Genomic DNA, 14,339 nt, shown 5'->3' on the forward strand with positions numbered 1-14,339 from the left:
CTTAAACATATATTTTTCAAGATTACCCTTCATTTGTGGACATTTCAATAAATTTTATAATGGGTAAGCCAATATTTTTTTCACCTTCCCTTTGTGGTTGTTCATTGAAAGGCCCATGGAATTCACAATTGGTTGTGGTTCCCACAACCTATACTTTAAAGGTTCAAAATTTGGGAATAAAATTATCTTTATAGGGCTTGAACACATGCTATGCATGTAGATGACATGAGTTCAATCACTGGCAACATATGCCTTCTTCCCACTCATGCCCCTGGGCACTGCTGGTCACTCTAGTGGCCCCAGGACACCACAGCAACCTACCCGTACCTGAAAGTCCACAGAGCTGAGCTGATTATCATCAGGAGTGATCCTCTACCACCACCCATTTTGCAAAGAATGGTTCCCCTTTATTGCATTAATAAAGATAATAAACTAGGAAGGCTTATCATCATTATAAGGCAAGTCAATCATAATTCTTAATAATTATAATAATCATTAATAATATCAATATGCATGTATTATTTTCATTTATTGTTAGACTATATCAATTGTTTTACTGTTTATACTTTAAAAGATTGATTTGTTCATACCTTACAAGATTTTACTGAACATTGGGTTATGTGTCAGATTCTATAAGATGATAAATAAAACAAGATAAAGAGGTATCTTTCCTCATTAAACTTATAACATTAAATTAACTTGTAATTAGAGGCAAGAACTTTCACTACTGCTGTTATATCTTCTTTTCATGCCCTTCTTATTTTTCAAATGTGTGATTAATTTTCCTTTAAGGTAAATTCTTAAAATATCACAGTATTTAAGAATCCTCTATTTTCTTACTATTATTCTCTATCAAAGTCAGAGTTCTGATTTAAGATGTTTATTAAAAGTTATTATTATTATTATTATTAAAGTTTACTTTTAAAAGGCTATATAGTTTTAGGCCCAAGATATAACACAGGAGTTAGAGACATTTAGAACTAAAATGATAGTGTAGTGGGTAGGTAGTGCTTACCTTCCAGGATTAAAAATCCAGATGGCCCTCCAAGCCACATTCCTGAATGTAGAGACCAAATTAAACCCCTGGACACCAACAGATGTCCAAAAAAATTAGGAACACAAAATTGCCATGCACCTAATCCAGTTTGATCCCTGGTAAGGTATGCCCCATGCTCTGCTGGGCTAGGTGTTACCCTATTGGCTCTTAATCAACTTTCCACTGGCTCTGTTGGTCGCATACCATAGGGCCCTAGCCGAATCACATCTTCAGACCCTCATAATAAATCATGGGCCAAATTGGTTAAATATCACTGGCAGTGTTATGGTTTGGGTTCTGGGATTCTCAAGGGCCCTGAGCACTGGGAAACACTCAGAAAACTAAAAATAATATTAACTTAATGAGTCCAGAGCTACACAAGGATAGGTAGTTTTTCATTTATTTGTCTATTATTTATCGTTTAGCCACTCCTGGTAGTGATCAGGATTTATTCCTGGCTCTGCGCTCAGAAATCCCCCTGGGTGTGCTCAGAAGATCATATGGGATACTGGTGATTGAACCCAGGATGGCCATGTGCAAGGCATGGTGCACTATATCACTCCAGCCCCTGGATACCTTTTCTACTTTGTTTTATTCTCTGTTATTGTAGGTCAGCCCTTAGCACAATGCCTGACTCGTTTTTAGATCTCAACTAATAGTTGCTTGAAAGAATACATGAACAAACAAGAGAAGACCTGTGAAGTCTTTAGCCAAGAGAAAAAAAAAAGGGTAAGAGTGCAAAGACTTTCCATGTTGAGGAAGATCTGTTCAGACCCTGGAGAGTGGCCAAGGTGACAGAAGTCTTGAGATTAGTCTTGAGATTAGATTACTGGTGAGGAGAAGCCAATTCGTCTTGCCTTTGAATATCAAATTGAAAATTGGCAATTTTATTTGAAAGGCCTTTTGGAGCCTTAGGAGTTTAGGCAGGGAAGTGGATTGTTCAACTCTTCTTTCTAAAACTGCTCTTTCCAATATATATGGTGGTCTCTGGTACCATATGGTTATTTATATCTTATTTCAGACTAAATAATCTTAAGTTGTTAGTTTCTTACAAAACTATTTTAAAAAATATGAATTCCAAGCTTTCAGAAGAATTCAAGAATTTTCTTTAAATGACAGCATGAACTTCCAAGTACATGGTATTGAATAGGGAACTCATTCATGTTATAGTTTCGCTCGACTAGAATAAGGGTTAAAATCATACAGCAATCAATCATCAAATTGACATTTATTGATTTATTCATAATTCTTTTTCCAATCTCTTGAGTTTTGCTGGAGCAAACAAAATGAAATAAATTTGTTATGTGCCTACAAAGGGTGGGAGGGAGCCTGGGGAAATTGGTGGAGAGAAAGTTACATTGGTGGAGGGATTACTGTTGGAACACTGTATCCCTTAAATAACTCTGTTATATTACAAATAACTTTGTAAATCATGATGCCTTGATAAGAATAAATTTTAAAAATTAGTTTCTCAGTCATACAATCTACATTTAAATGCTCAGAAACCACATGGAATTCCAGGCTATCTTAACAGAAAGTATATAGAACATTTCCATCATTTCAGGAGCTCTGTGGACAGCACTGCAGAAAAAAAAACTTTACTACTTTTTTTTTTAATATAATTTTTATTTTGATCATAGTGGCTTACATATTGTTGACAATAATATTTTAGGTACATATTTACATAAAATCAGGGGGGCTTCCCATCCCCAAATTGTCCTCCCTAACCCTCCGTTTTTGTCCTACCTCCCATTTCCTCTTCCCTCACCCTCAGGGCGGTTAGAATATATGGTCCCCTCTGTATCTAACCTACTACTTAGTAGTCTTGCATCAGTTTGGTCTTGCTGCCTCCCTTATTTCCCCCTGTAAGTGGGGGCAGGGCTAGCTAGTTCAAGTTACGTGGTTTTGCCTGAAAAAGAGAAAGTAAATAATCTGGGGTAAGGGTCTAATACCCCGAAAATGGGTAAAATCCTTCTAGAGGTTCTCATCATCAATTTGGGAAGTGAATGAGAACAAGAAGGTGAAACACTCCACCAGTACCAAAGGAAGTGTCAAATATCCAGTGAGGACTCTGGTTATATCGATAGGCACCACAAAAAACTTTTATCAGAGAATATGTGGGTCAGAGGAGAAGATTCAAAGTGCATTATAAAGGTAAACTTTATACCATGGCAAACATAAGCACTTTTGCATTAAAAATATTTAAGTTTATAAGCTAGTTAAAAATTAACTTCACGTTGTGAAAGAGTTTCAGTGCTTATATCTTTATAAAATCAAGCTGTCACATTTTCAGAAACTCTTGAAACATTTTAAAATACAGATCCAAACACTCACAGTTTTCTGAAAACAAATATATACAAAGACTATTCTCAAGATAAAAATCTACTAGTAAATTAATTAGAATCATATATATGCTTCTATAAGAACTTTAAATATTTATTAATTTGATGTAAAATCTTTTTAGTTAACTACTATAAATATTGGCTGCCTCTCAGAAATGATGTACCCAAATTTCACATGTTTTACATTTTCTAATAAGGATCCAGCCCACACAATATTTTTATATGATGACAGCTGTCATGAAAGCAGAATATCTTGTATACACATTGAATTTTGATTAATGTGCTAATGGTGGCTCCCTGTTTAAAGACATCAGAGCCATTGGAGCGTTTAACCAAAACATGATCTGATTTGACAAAGATGTTGATTATTTTATGCATGTGTCAGGATGTAGCCAAATGATCACATTACCATAGCAATGCTTTTTCAATTGCAAATCACAACCCATTGCTATGTTGTAGAATCAATTTAGTCAATATTTTCAGATCTTGAATAAATAAAAGAAACAAAAACTTTCCAGCACCACCCCCTCTATCAGTGTTCACTTCCCTCCACCATTATCCCATTAGTCCCACCCCATACCCCTCTTTACCTCCCCAATTGTGGTAAGTTTCCTACTGAAGACCATATCTCAGTTTCTATGCTTTTGGGTATTTTTCATTTCCTTATTAAGTTTGTAAAGAGGGTTTTTGTTTTTGTTTTATTATTGTGGATCACAGTGAAAATATTTTGGATATCATGAAGCTTCATTTGGACTTTTAGTTGCAACTATTCTTGGTGTTGTTTTTTTTTTCCTCTTGGTAGCATATCCAGCAAAATCTTTGTCTTATGCATCAGGTTCCATTAGCACTATTTGGTCAGTGGTATGCGGAAATTACATTTCAATGACGTACAAGGCCTTAACTAACCCATCTCTTATTACCCTTTCCTTCGTGATCACTCCATTTGAGTTTTATATCCATGAAGAACAGAAAGAGATGGAAGGAGAGTGAGAGAAAGAGAGATTGAGGGTAGGGGACAAGTACCAAGTACAAATATAATGAAAAATTGTTACTTATGATTTTATTATGTTGAACAGACTTTGTTATGTTAACAGACTTATGTTATCATATAAAATCATCTCCTGGGGGCCAGAGCGGTGGGTGTGGAGTGGTGTCTGCCTTGCAGGAGCCAGCCTAGGATGGACCGCAGTTTGATCCCCTGGTGTCCCATATGCCAAGCCAGGAGCGATTTTTGAGCGCATAGCCACTGGGTGTGGCCGAATAAAACAAACAAAAAAACTGTCTTTTATATATTTTAAAACAAGCAATTCTAGAGGTTAGATAGATAGTATAAAAGTTGAGGCACTTACCTTGCACATGACTGACTCCAGTTGATGAGCACTTCCTAAAGTTTCCTAAATATTGTCAGGAATGATTCCTATGCATAGAGCCAGGAGTAAGCCTTTCATACCATGGCTACGTATGGGTCAAAACAAAACAAAGCAAAGACCATTTGGGGGCCAGAGAGATAGTACAAGTGTCAGAGCACTTGCCTTGCATGTAGGTGACCCAAGTTCAATTCTTGACATTCCATATGGTCCGTCCCACCCCCCATCCCCCCCCACCCGTATTCTGCCAGTAGTGATTCCTGAGTACAGAGTCAGGAAAAACTCTTTAAAACTTCAGGATATGGCCCTAAACAAAACTAAGACACAACAAAAGACCATGTTATTTTTAATCACAAGAGCCATTCTATTTTATATTTTTTTCCTTTTAAGACGCATTCATATTGCTCTATCTGGCTTTAGGGCAATAACCTCCACTAACTTTTAAGTTCTCTTCAGAGAAGTGTAACACAAGTTTAAAAGAAGCCTCTGATTACAATTATAGCCTTGAAAAGATCAAATCTTGGCAAAAGCAACAAAACATTTTCATCTGTTTATTTATCTGACATAGAAAATGAATAATAAAGAAGGTCAGAATATAAATCATGGGATATGTTGGTTTACAATACAAAACAAAACAGGGGGGTTGAATAGGATCTGACACTAAGGAAAGAATTATATACTTAACACACTTGATTTATTTCTCTGTATATACTGCTGTGTAAATACTAAGTGTTAACCAATTGTATGACTGGAACTCCATTTCATTTTCACCTCAAATTTCCTACTTCAAATTTTCTATAGCAGCTACCACTTATGCTTAATGAAATCAACAATATTTCTGTATTCATTACAAAAAGGGTTCTTTTCATTATTATAGGAAACATACACAGAAAATAGTTCCTATTTTTAAATCTTGTGAATTTTAAGTAATTTCTTTATTACTTTATAAGGTTGTTAATAGTACAGTTGATTTTTTAAGTTATAAAGTTGTTCATGATTGACTTTCAGTAATACCATGAAAAATATCCTTCACCAGAGCACATATCCCATCACTAATGTCCCATTTCCCTCCCACCTACCCTTGTGTTCCTATGGAACAGATATTTTTCTTCTCTCTGTTTTCTTTTAGACACTGAAGGAGTATCATACATATCACTTTATCTCCTTTCACATCTAGATCTTGTCCAGAGTGATCATTTTAACCTCTCGTTGTCATAGTGGTCCCTTCTCTACCTTAACTGTTCTCCCTGCTGTTTGTTGCAAGCTTCCTACCATGGACTGGTTATCCTGGTCCTCGTTTATACTGTCTCCAATTATTATTACCATTCTATCATTTTTTTATATTCCACAAATGAGTGTGATTATATTATGTCTGCCCTCCCTCTGACTTACTTCACTCAGCATAATACTGTAATATATGTCACATATAAGCAAATTCCATTATTTCAATTTTCCTAACAGCTGCACAGTATTCCATTATGTAGATGCACAACTTTTCCATTATTGACTCAACTTTTTAAGTCTTTGTGTTGTTTTCAGATTTTGGCTATTGTGAATAGTGCTGCAATGAACACAGGAATATTGAGAATACTGAGATCTTTTCTGCATTGTCTTTTGGGGCTTGTAGGTTATATTGTAGGCGTTATATTGCTGGATCAAAAGAAAGCTCAATTTCTAGAGTGTTTTTTTTTTTTTAGGAATATCTATATTGCTTTTCATAAAGGCTGGACCAGTCGACATTCTAACCAGCAGTGAATTAGAGTCCCTATCTCCCTGCATCTGTGCCAGCACAGATTCTTTTTATCCTTTGTGATGTGGCCAGTCTCTGTAGTATGATTTTATATCTCATTGTTGTTTTGACATCATCTCCCTCATTATTGGTGATGAGGAACATTTTTTTCTTGTGCCTTTGATGTTCTGTTTTTCTTCTTTGAGGAAATGTCTGTTCATTTCTTCTACCCAATTTTCGATGAGTTAGATTTTTTTCTTGCTTAGCTCTATCAGTGCCTTGTATATCTCAGATATTAACCCCTTTTCAGATTGCTACTGGATAAAAAGCTTCTTCCATTTTGTTCAAATTCTTCATATCCTAGTCACTCTTTCTTTTGAGGTGCAGAAGCTTCTTAGTTTAATGTAGTCCTATTGGTCTATCTTTGCTTCCATTTGCTTGGCCAGCTGTTTTTCCTTCTTGAAAATGCCTTTAGTGTCAATGATAAGGAGTGTTCTGCCTACATTTTCTTCTATGTACATTATGGTTTTTAGGTCTAATATCAAGGTCTTTAATCCATTTTGATTCAATTTTGTGTACAACATTAAAAATAGAAGGTCTGAGTTCACTTTTTTTACATGTAGTTGACCAGTTTTCCCAGTATCATTTGTTGAAGAGACTGTCCTTGCTCCACTTTAAATTTCTTATCTCTTTGTCAAAGATAGATGGATCATATAACTAAGGATCAATCTTAGAATATTCAAGTCTATTCAATTGAACTGAGGATCTGTTTTTATTCTAGTACCATACTGCTTTAATGACAACTGCTTTATAGTACAGATTGAAGTTAGGAAAAGTGATATCTTCCATCTCCTTTTTGTCAAGGATTGCTTTCGATATACTTGGAGATTTATTGTTTCTTATGAATTTCAGGAGTGTTTGATCTATTTCTTTTTTTAAAAAATAGCCTTTAAATCCGTAAAGGGATTTCATTATATCTGTATAATGCTCTCAATCCATGAGCAGAGTATGTATTTCCAATTCCTTGCATCCTCTTATATTTGTTGAAGCAGTGCATTGTAGTTTTCTTTGTGTAGGTCTTTCACTATTTTTTTTTAATTTTTATTTTTAATTATGAGAACAAGGGTGCAAAGTAAGAGGACAAGGTAAAGTTACAGTGGAAGGACAATCACCCATAACATAATTCTCAGAAGTCCCCTTGCTGATATATTAACTTTGAAATTTCAGCCAAAGAACATTAAGATAAATAAGACAGAATCCATGTACAATTACTTTGTCCCTCAAGTCCCCAGATTGTAACACATTATAATATTTCTTAACAGTACACAAGGCAATCTAAAGCCATAAAACTTATGTAACTCCTTAAACATTACAGGCATAGTATTTTCTTACATTTCCATATACATGCATATTAGCTTAAGTTAACCTCAAATTTTAAGTGAGTTCTTTTTAAGGATTAGAGTCAAAGGAGCACAGTAAGAATGGTGTTAAAGTGGCAATTGTAGTTTTTGGATGCCTACGGAGGAATTTCTCACCCCCTCCCCCCAAGGCCCGATTAACCAGGCATGGCCCTGAAGACCCGCCTGGTGTGGGGGGAATCTTGTTCCCCAGGCAAACACACCAAGAAATCCTGGCATTTGGAGTGTTCTGGGCCCAGCCGAGCCTCTGTAGTTTTTGGATGCCTAGGGAGGAATATCTCACCCCCTCCCCCCAAGGCCCGATTAACCAGGCGTGGCCCTGAAGACCCGCCTGGTGTGGGGGGAATCATGCTCTCCTGGACAAAGTGGTCAGCCCAGGGTCCTATGGCTAGCTGTCCTGCCCAGAGCCCCCATCATACCAGTCAAAAGCCCACGAAATCCTGGCATGTGGAGTGTTCTGGGCCCAACCGAGCCTCTGTAGTTTTTGGCTGCCTAGGGAGGAATTTCTCACCCCCTCCCCCCAGGGCCCGATTAACCAGGCATGTCCCTGAAGACCCGCCTGGTGTGGGGGGAATCTTGTTCCCCTGGACTAAGTGGTCAGCCCAGGGGTCCTATGGCTAGCTGTCCTGCCCAGAGCCCCCAACATACCAGGCAAACACACCAAGAAATCCTGGCATTTGGAGTGTTCTGGGCCCAGCCGAGCCTCTGTAGTTTTTGGATGCCTAGGGAGGAATTTCTCACCCCCTCCCCCCAAGGCCCGATTAACCAGGCATGGCCCTGAAGACCCGCCTGGTGTGGGGGGAATCATGCTCTCCTGGACAAAGTGGTCAGCCCAGGGTCCTATGGCTAGCTGTCCTGCCCAGAGCCCCCATCATACCAGTCAAAAGCCCACGAAATCCTGGCATGTGGAGTGTTCTGGGCCCAACCGAGCCTCTGTAGTTTTTGGCTGCCTAGGGAGGAATTTCTCACCCCCTCCCCCCAGGGCCCGATTAACCAGGCGTGGCCCTGAAGACCCGCCTGGTGTGGGGGGAATCTTGTTCCCCTGGACTAAGTGGTCAGCCCAGGGGTCCTATGGCTAGCTGTCCTGCCCAGAGCCCCCAACATACCAGGCAAACACACCAAGAAATCCTGGCATTTGGAGTGTTCTGGGCCCAGCCGAGCCTCTGTAGTTTTTGGATGCCTAGGGAGGAATTTCTCACCCCCTCCCCCCAAGGCCCGATTAACCAGGCGTGGCCCTGAAGACCCGCCTGGTGTGGGGGGAATCATGCTCTCCTGGACAAAGTGGTCAGCCCAGGGTCCTATGGCTAGCTGTCCTGCCCAGAGCCCCCATCATACCAGTCAAAAGCCCACGAAATCCTGGCATGTGGAGTGTTCTGGGCCCAGTCGAGCCTCTGTAGTTTTTGGTCTTTCACTATTTTAGTTGATTCCAAGGTAGTTAATTTTCTGAGGCAAAATTCTGAATGGAATTATTTTTTAAATATCTTTCTTCTCTTTCATTATGTATATATAATAAAAGTCATGGATTTTTGCATTTTAATTTCACAGCCTGCCACTTTACTATACAAATCTATTATTTTTAGAATTTTTTTTAGGATTTTGTAAATATAGTGTCAGGTCATCTGCAGCGAGAGTTTGACTTCTTTCTTTCCAACTGGATCCGTTTAAATTTTCTTGCCTGATTGCTATGGCTAGTACTTCGGTACTATACTGAACAGAAGTGGTGAGAGTTGGCAAACTTGTCTTGTGCTAAATCTTAACAGGAAGAATTATTTTTCTGTGAGGAATCAAACCACTGTCCATTCTAAGTTAGCACGTGCAAGGCAAATGCCCTACTGCCTGCACTAACACTCCAGTCCCTCAATTCCTATCTTGTTGAGAGTTTTTATCATGAAAGGATGCTGAACTATGTCAAATGATTTATCTGCATCTATTGCTATGATCAGATGTTTTTGATGTTTTCTTTTATTGATACAAGTATATTTATTGACTTGCATTTGTTAAACCAACCTTACATTTCTGGGATGAACCGTACTTTGTCATGTTGTGTGACCTTCTTGATGAATTGTTTAATTCAGTTTGCTTGTGTTTTGTTGAGGATCTTTGCCACAATTTACTGAAGTGGAAATTCATATATATGACACAAATATTGTAGACTACAAGTTTAAGAAAATATTTTACATATCAAATTAATATTAAATCCCTTTTACTTTATTATATTTTAACAACGTGAGGTATCTATTTTGCCAGTTCTTTACCCTGGGTACTATTTTTTTTAATATTTTATTTTTATTTATCTTTATTTTTTATTTTATTTAAACACCTTGATTACATACATGATTGTGTTTGGGTTTCAGTCATGTAAAGAACACCACCCATCACCAGTGCAATATTCCCATCACCAATGTCCCAAGTCTCCCTCCTCCCCACCCGACCCCCGCCTGTACTCTAAACAGGCTCTCCATTTCCCTCAATTTTACATTCTCAATTTTAGGACAGTGCAAAATGTAGTTATTTCTCTTAGTAAACTCATCACTCTTTGTGGTGAGCTTCCTGAGGTGAGCTGGAACTTCCAGCTCTTTTCTCTTTTGTGTCTGAAAATTATTATTGCAAGAATGTCTTTCATTTTTCTTAAAACCCATAGATGAGTGAGACCATTCTGCGTTTCTCTCTCTCTCTCTCTCTCTCTCTCTCTCTCTCTCTCTCTCTCTCTCTCGCTGACTTATTTCACTCAGCATAATAGATTTCGTGGATATCCATGTATAGGAAAATTTCATGACTTCATCTCTCCTGACAGCTGCATAATATTCCATTGCGTATATGTACCATAGTTTCTTTAGCCATTCGTCTGTTGAAGGGCATCTTGGTTGTTTCCAGAGTCTTGGTATGGTAAATAGTGCTGCAATGAATATAGGTGTAAGGAAGGGGTTTTTGTATTGTATTTTTGTGTTCCTAGGGTATATTCCTAGGAGTGGTATAGCTGGATCATATGGGAGCTCGATTTCCAGTTTTTGGAGGAATCTCCATATCGCTTTCCATAAAGGTTGAACTAGAGGGCATTCCCACCAGCAGTGGATAAGAGTTCCCTTCTCTCCACATCCCCGCCAACACTGTTTGTTCTCATTCTTTGTAATGTGTGCCATTCTCTGTGGTGTGAGGTGGTATCTCATCGTTGTTTTGATTTGCATCTCCCTGATGATTAATGATGTGGAGCATTTTTTCATGTGTCTTTTGGCCATTTGTGTTTCTTCTTTGTCAAAGTGTCTGTTCATTTCTTCTCCCCATTTTTTGATGGGATTAGATGTTTTTTTTCTTGTAAAGTTCTGTCAGTGCCTTGTATATTTTGGAGATTGGCCCCTTATCTGATGGGTATTGGGTGAATAGTTTCTCCCACTCAGTAGGTGGCTCTTGTATCCTGGGCACTATTTCCTTTGAGGTGCAGAAGCTTCTCAGCTTAATATATTCCCATTTGTTAATCTCTGCTTTCACTTGCTTGGAGAGTGCAGTTTCCTCCTTGAAGATGCCTGTAATGTCCTGGAGTGTTTTGCCTATGTGTTGTTTTATATATTTTATGGTTTTGGGTCTGATATCAAGGTCTTTAATCCATTTGGATTTTACCTTCGTACATGATGTTAGCTGGGGGTCTAAGTTCAATTTTTTGCAAGTGGCTATCCAGTTGTGCCAACACAACTTGTTGAAGAGACTTTCCCTGCTCCATTTAGGATTTCCTGCTCCTTTATCAAAAATTAGGAGATTATATGTCTGGGGAACATTTTCTGAGTATTCAAGCCTATTCCACTGATCTGAGGGCCTGTCCTTATTCCAATACCATGCTGTTTTGATAACTATTGCTTTATAGTATAGTTTAAAGTTGGGGAAAGTAATTCCTCTCATATTCTTTTTCCCAATGATTGCTTTAGCTATTCTAGGGTGTTTATTGTTCCAAATGAATTTCAAAAGTGCATGATCCACTTCTTTGAAGAATGTCATGGGTATCTTTAGAGGGATCACATTAAATCTGTATAATGCCTTGGGGAGTATTGACATTTTGATGATGTTAATCCTGCCAATCCATGAGCAGGGTATGCGTTTCCATTTCCGCGTGTCCTCTCTTATTTCTTGGAGCAGAGTTTTATAGTTTTCTTTGTATAGGTCCTTCACATTTTTAGTCAAGTTGATTCCAAGATATTTGAGATTGTGTGGCACTATTGTGAATGGGGTTGTTTTCTTAATGTCCATTTCATCCTTATTACTATTGGTGTATAGAAAGGCCATTGATTTTTATGTGTTAATTTTGTAGCCTGCCACCTTGCTATATGAGTCTATTATTTCTAGAAGCTTTTTGGTAGAATCTTTAGGGATTTCTAAGTAGAGTATCATGTCATCTGCAAACAGTGAGAGCTTGACTTCTTCCTTTCCTATCTGGATTCCCTTGATATCTTTTTCTTGCCTAATCACTATAGCAAGTACTTCCAGTGCTATGTTGAATAGGAGTGGTGAGAGAGGATAGCCTTGTCTTGTGCCAGAATTTAGAGGGAAGGCTTTTAGTTTTTCTCCATTGAGAATGATATTTGCTACTGGCTTGTGGTAGATGGCCTTAACTATATTGAGAAAGGTTCCTTCCATTCCCATCTTCTGGAGAGTTTTGATCAAGAATGGGTGTTGGACCTTATCAAATGCTTTCTCTGCATCTATTGAAATAATCATGTGGTTTTTATTTTTCTTGTTATTGATGTTGTGTGTTATGTTGATAGATTTACGGATGTTAAACCAGCCTTGCATTCCTGGGATGAAACCTACTTGATTATAGTGGATGATCTTCTTAATGAGGCATTGAATCCTATTTGCCAGGATTTTGTTGAGGATCTTTGCATCTGCATTCATCAGCGATATTGGTCTGTCATTTTCTTTTTTTGTAGCATCTCTGTCTGGTTTAGGTATCAAGGTGATGTTGGCTTCATAAAAGCTATTTGGAAGTGTTTCCATTTGTTCAATTTCATGAAAGAGTCTTGCCAGTATTGTTAGTAGTTTTTCTTGGAAAGTTTGAAAGTATTCATTAGTGAATCCATCTGGGCCTGGGCTTTTGTTTTTGGGCAGACATTTGATTACAGTTTTAATTTCATCAATGGTGATGGGGGTGTTTAGATATGCTACATCCTCGTCCTTCAACCGTGGAAGATTATAAGAGTCCAAGAATGTATCCATTTCTTCCAGGTTCTCATTTTTAGTGGTGTAGAGTTTCTCAAAGTAGTTTCTGATTACCCTTTGAATCTCTGTCATATCAGTAGTGATCTCTCCTTTTTCATTCCTAACACGAGTAATCAAGTTTCTCTCTCTCTCTTTCTTTGTTAGGTTTGCCATTGGTCTATCAATCTTGTTTATTTTTTCAAAGAACCAACTTCTACTTTGGTTGATCTCTCGAATTGTTTTTTGGGTTTCCACTTCGTTGATTTCTGCTCTCAGCTTTGTTATTTCCTTCTGTCTCCCTATTTTTGCGTCCTTTTGTTGAGCACTTTCTAGTTCTATAAGCTGTGTCATTAAGCTACTCAGGTAAGCTCCTTCTTCCTTCCTGATGTGTGCTTGCAAAGCTATACATTTTCCTCTCAAGTACTGCTTTTGCTGTGTCCCATAAGTTCTGATAGTTTGTGTCTTTATTGTCATTTGTTTCCAGGAGCCTTTTGATTTCCTCCTTGATTTCATCTCGGACCCACTGGTTATTGAGTATGAGGCTGTTTAACTTTCAGGTGTTAAAGTTTTTCTTCTGAGTCCCTTTGGAATTCACAAATAATTTCAGAGCCTTGTGGTCAGCGAAGGTAGTCTGCAAAATTTCTATCCTCTTGATATTATGGAGGTATGTTTTATGTGCCAGCATGTAGTCTATCCTGGAGAATGTCCCATTACCCTGGGTACTATTTTTTTAATTTAAAGCACTGTGATTTACAAAGTAGTTCATAGTTAAGTTTTAGACATAAAAGTTGCAGTGCCAATCCCAATACCACTAATGTCAACCTACTTCCACCAATGTTCCTGGAGTCTATCCTATATCACCACCACCATCTCATCCCAGCCTGTCATTATTACAGGAACCTTTGTTTCAAGTTTCTCTATCTTAATGCATTTCTTTTTTTTTATTTTATTATTTTATTTTTTTATAATTTTTATTTTGACCATATTGGCTTACATATCTTTCACAGTAGTATTTTAAGTACATATTAACATTGAATCAGGAGAATTCCCATCACCAAATTTTCCCTCCCTCTATCTCTGCTCCCATCCTGCATCCCTTATCCCCCACCCTCACTCCCCGGGCTGCTAGAATAAGTGGTCCCCTCTGTGTCTAGCTTACTACTTCGTGGTCATATTTCTGGTTGGTCCTGGTAACCTCCCTTATTTCCCCCTCTGTTTGAGAGGTGGAAAGAGATAGTTCAAGTTATGTAGATTTGTTTGAAG

This window comes from Suncus etruscus, chromosome 8 (genome assembly GCF_024139225.1).
Source record: "Suncus etruscus isolate mSunEtr1 chromosome 8, mSunEtr1.pri.cur, whole genome shotgun sequence".
Taxonomy (NCBI): domain Eukaryota; kingdom Metazoa; phylum Chordata; class Mammalia; order Eulipotyphla; family Soricidae; genus Suncus; species Suncus etruscus.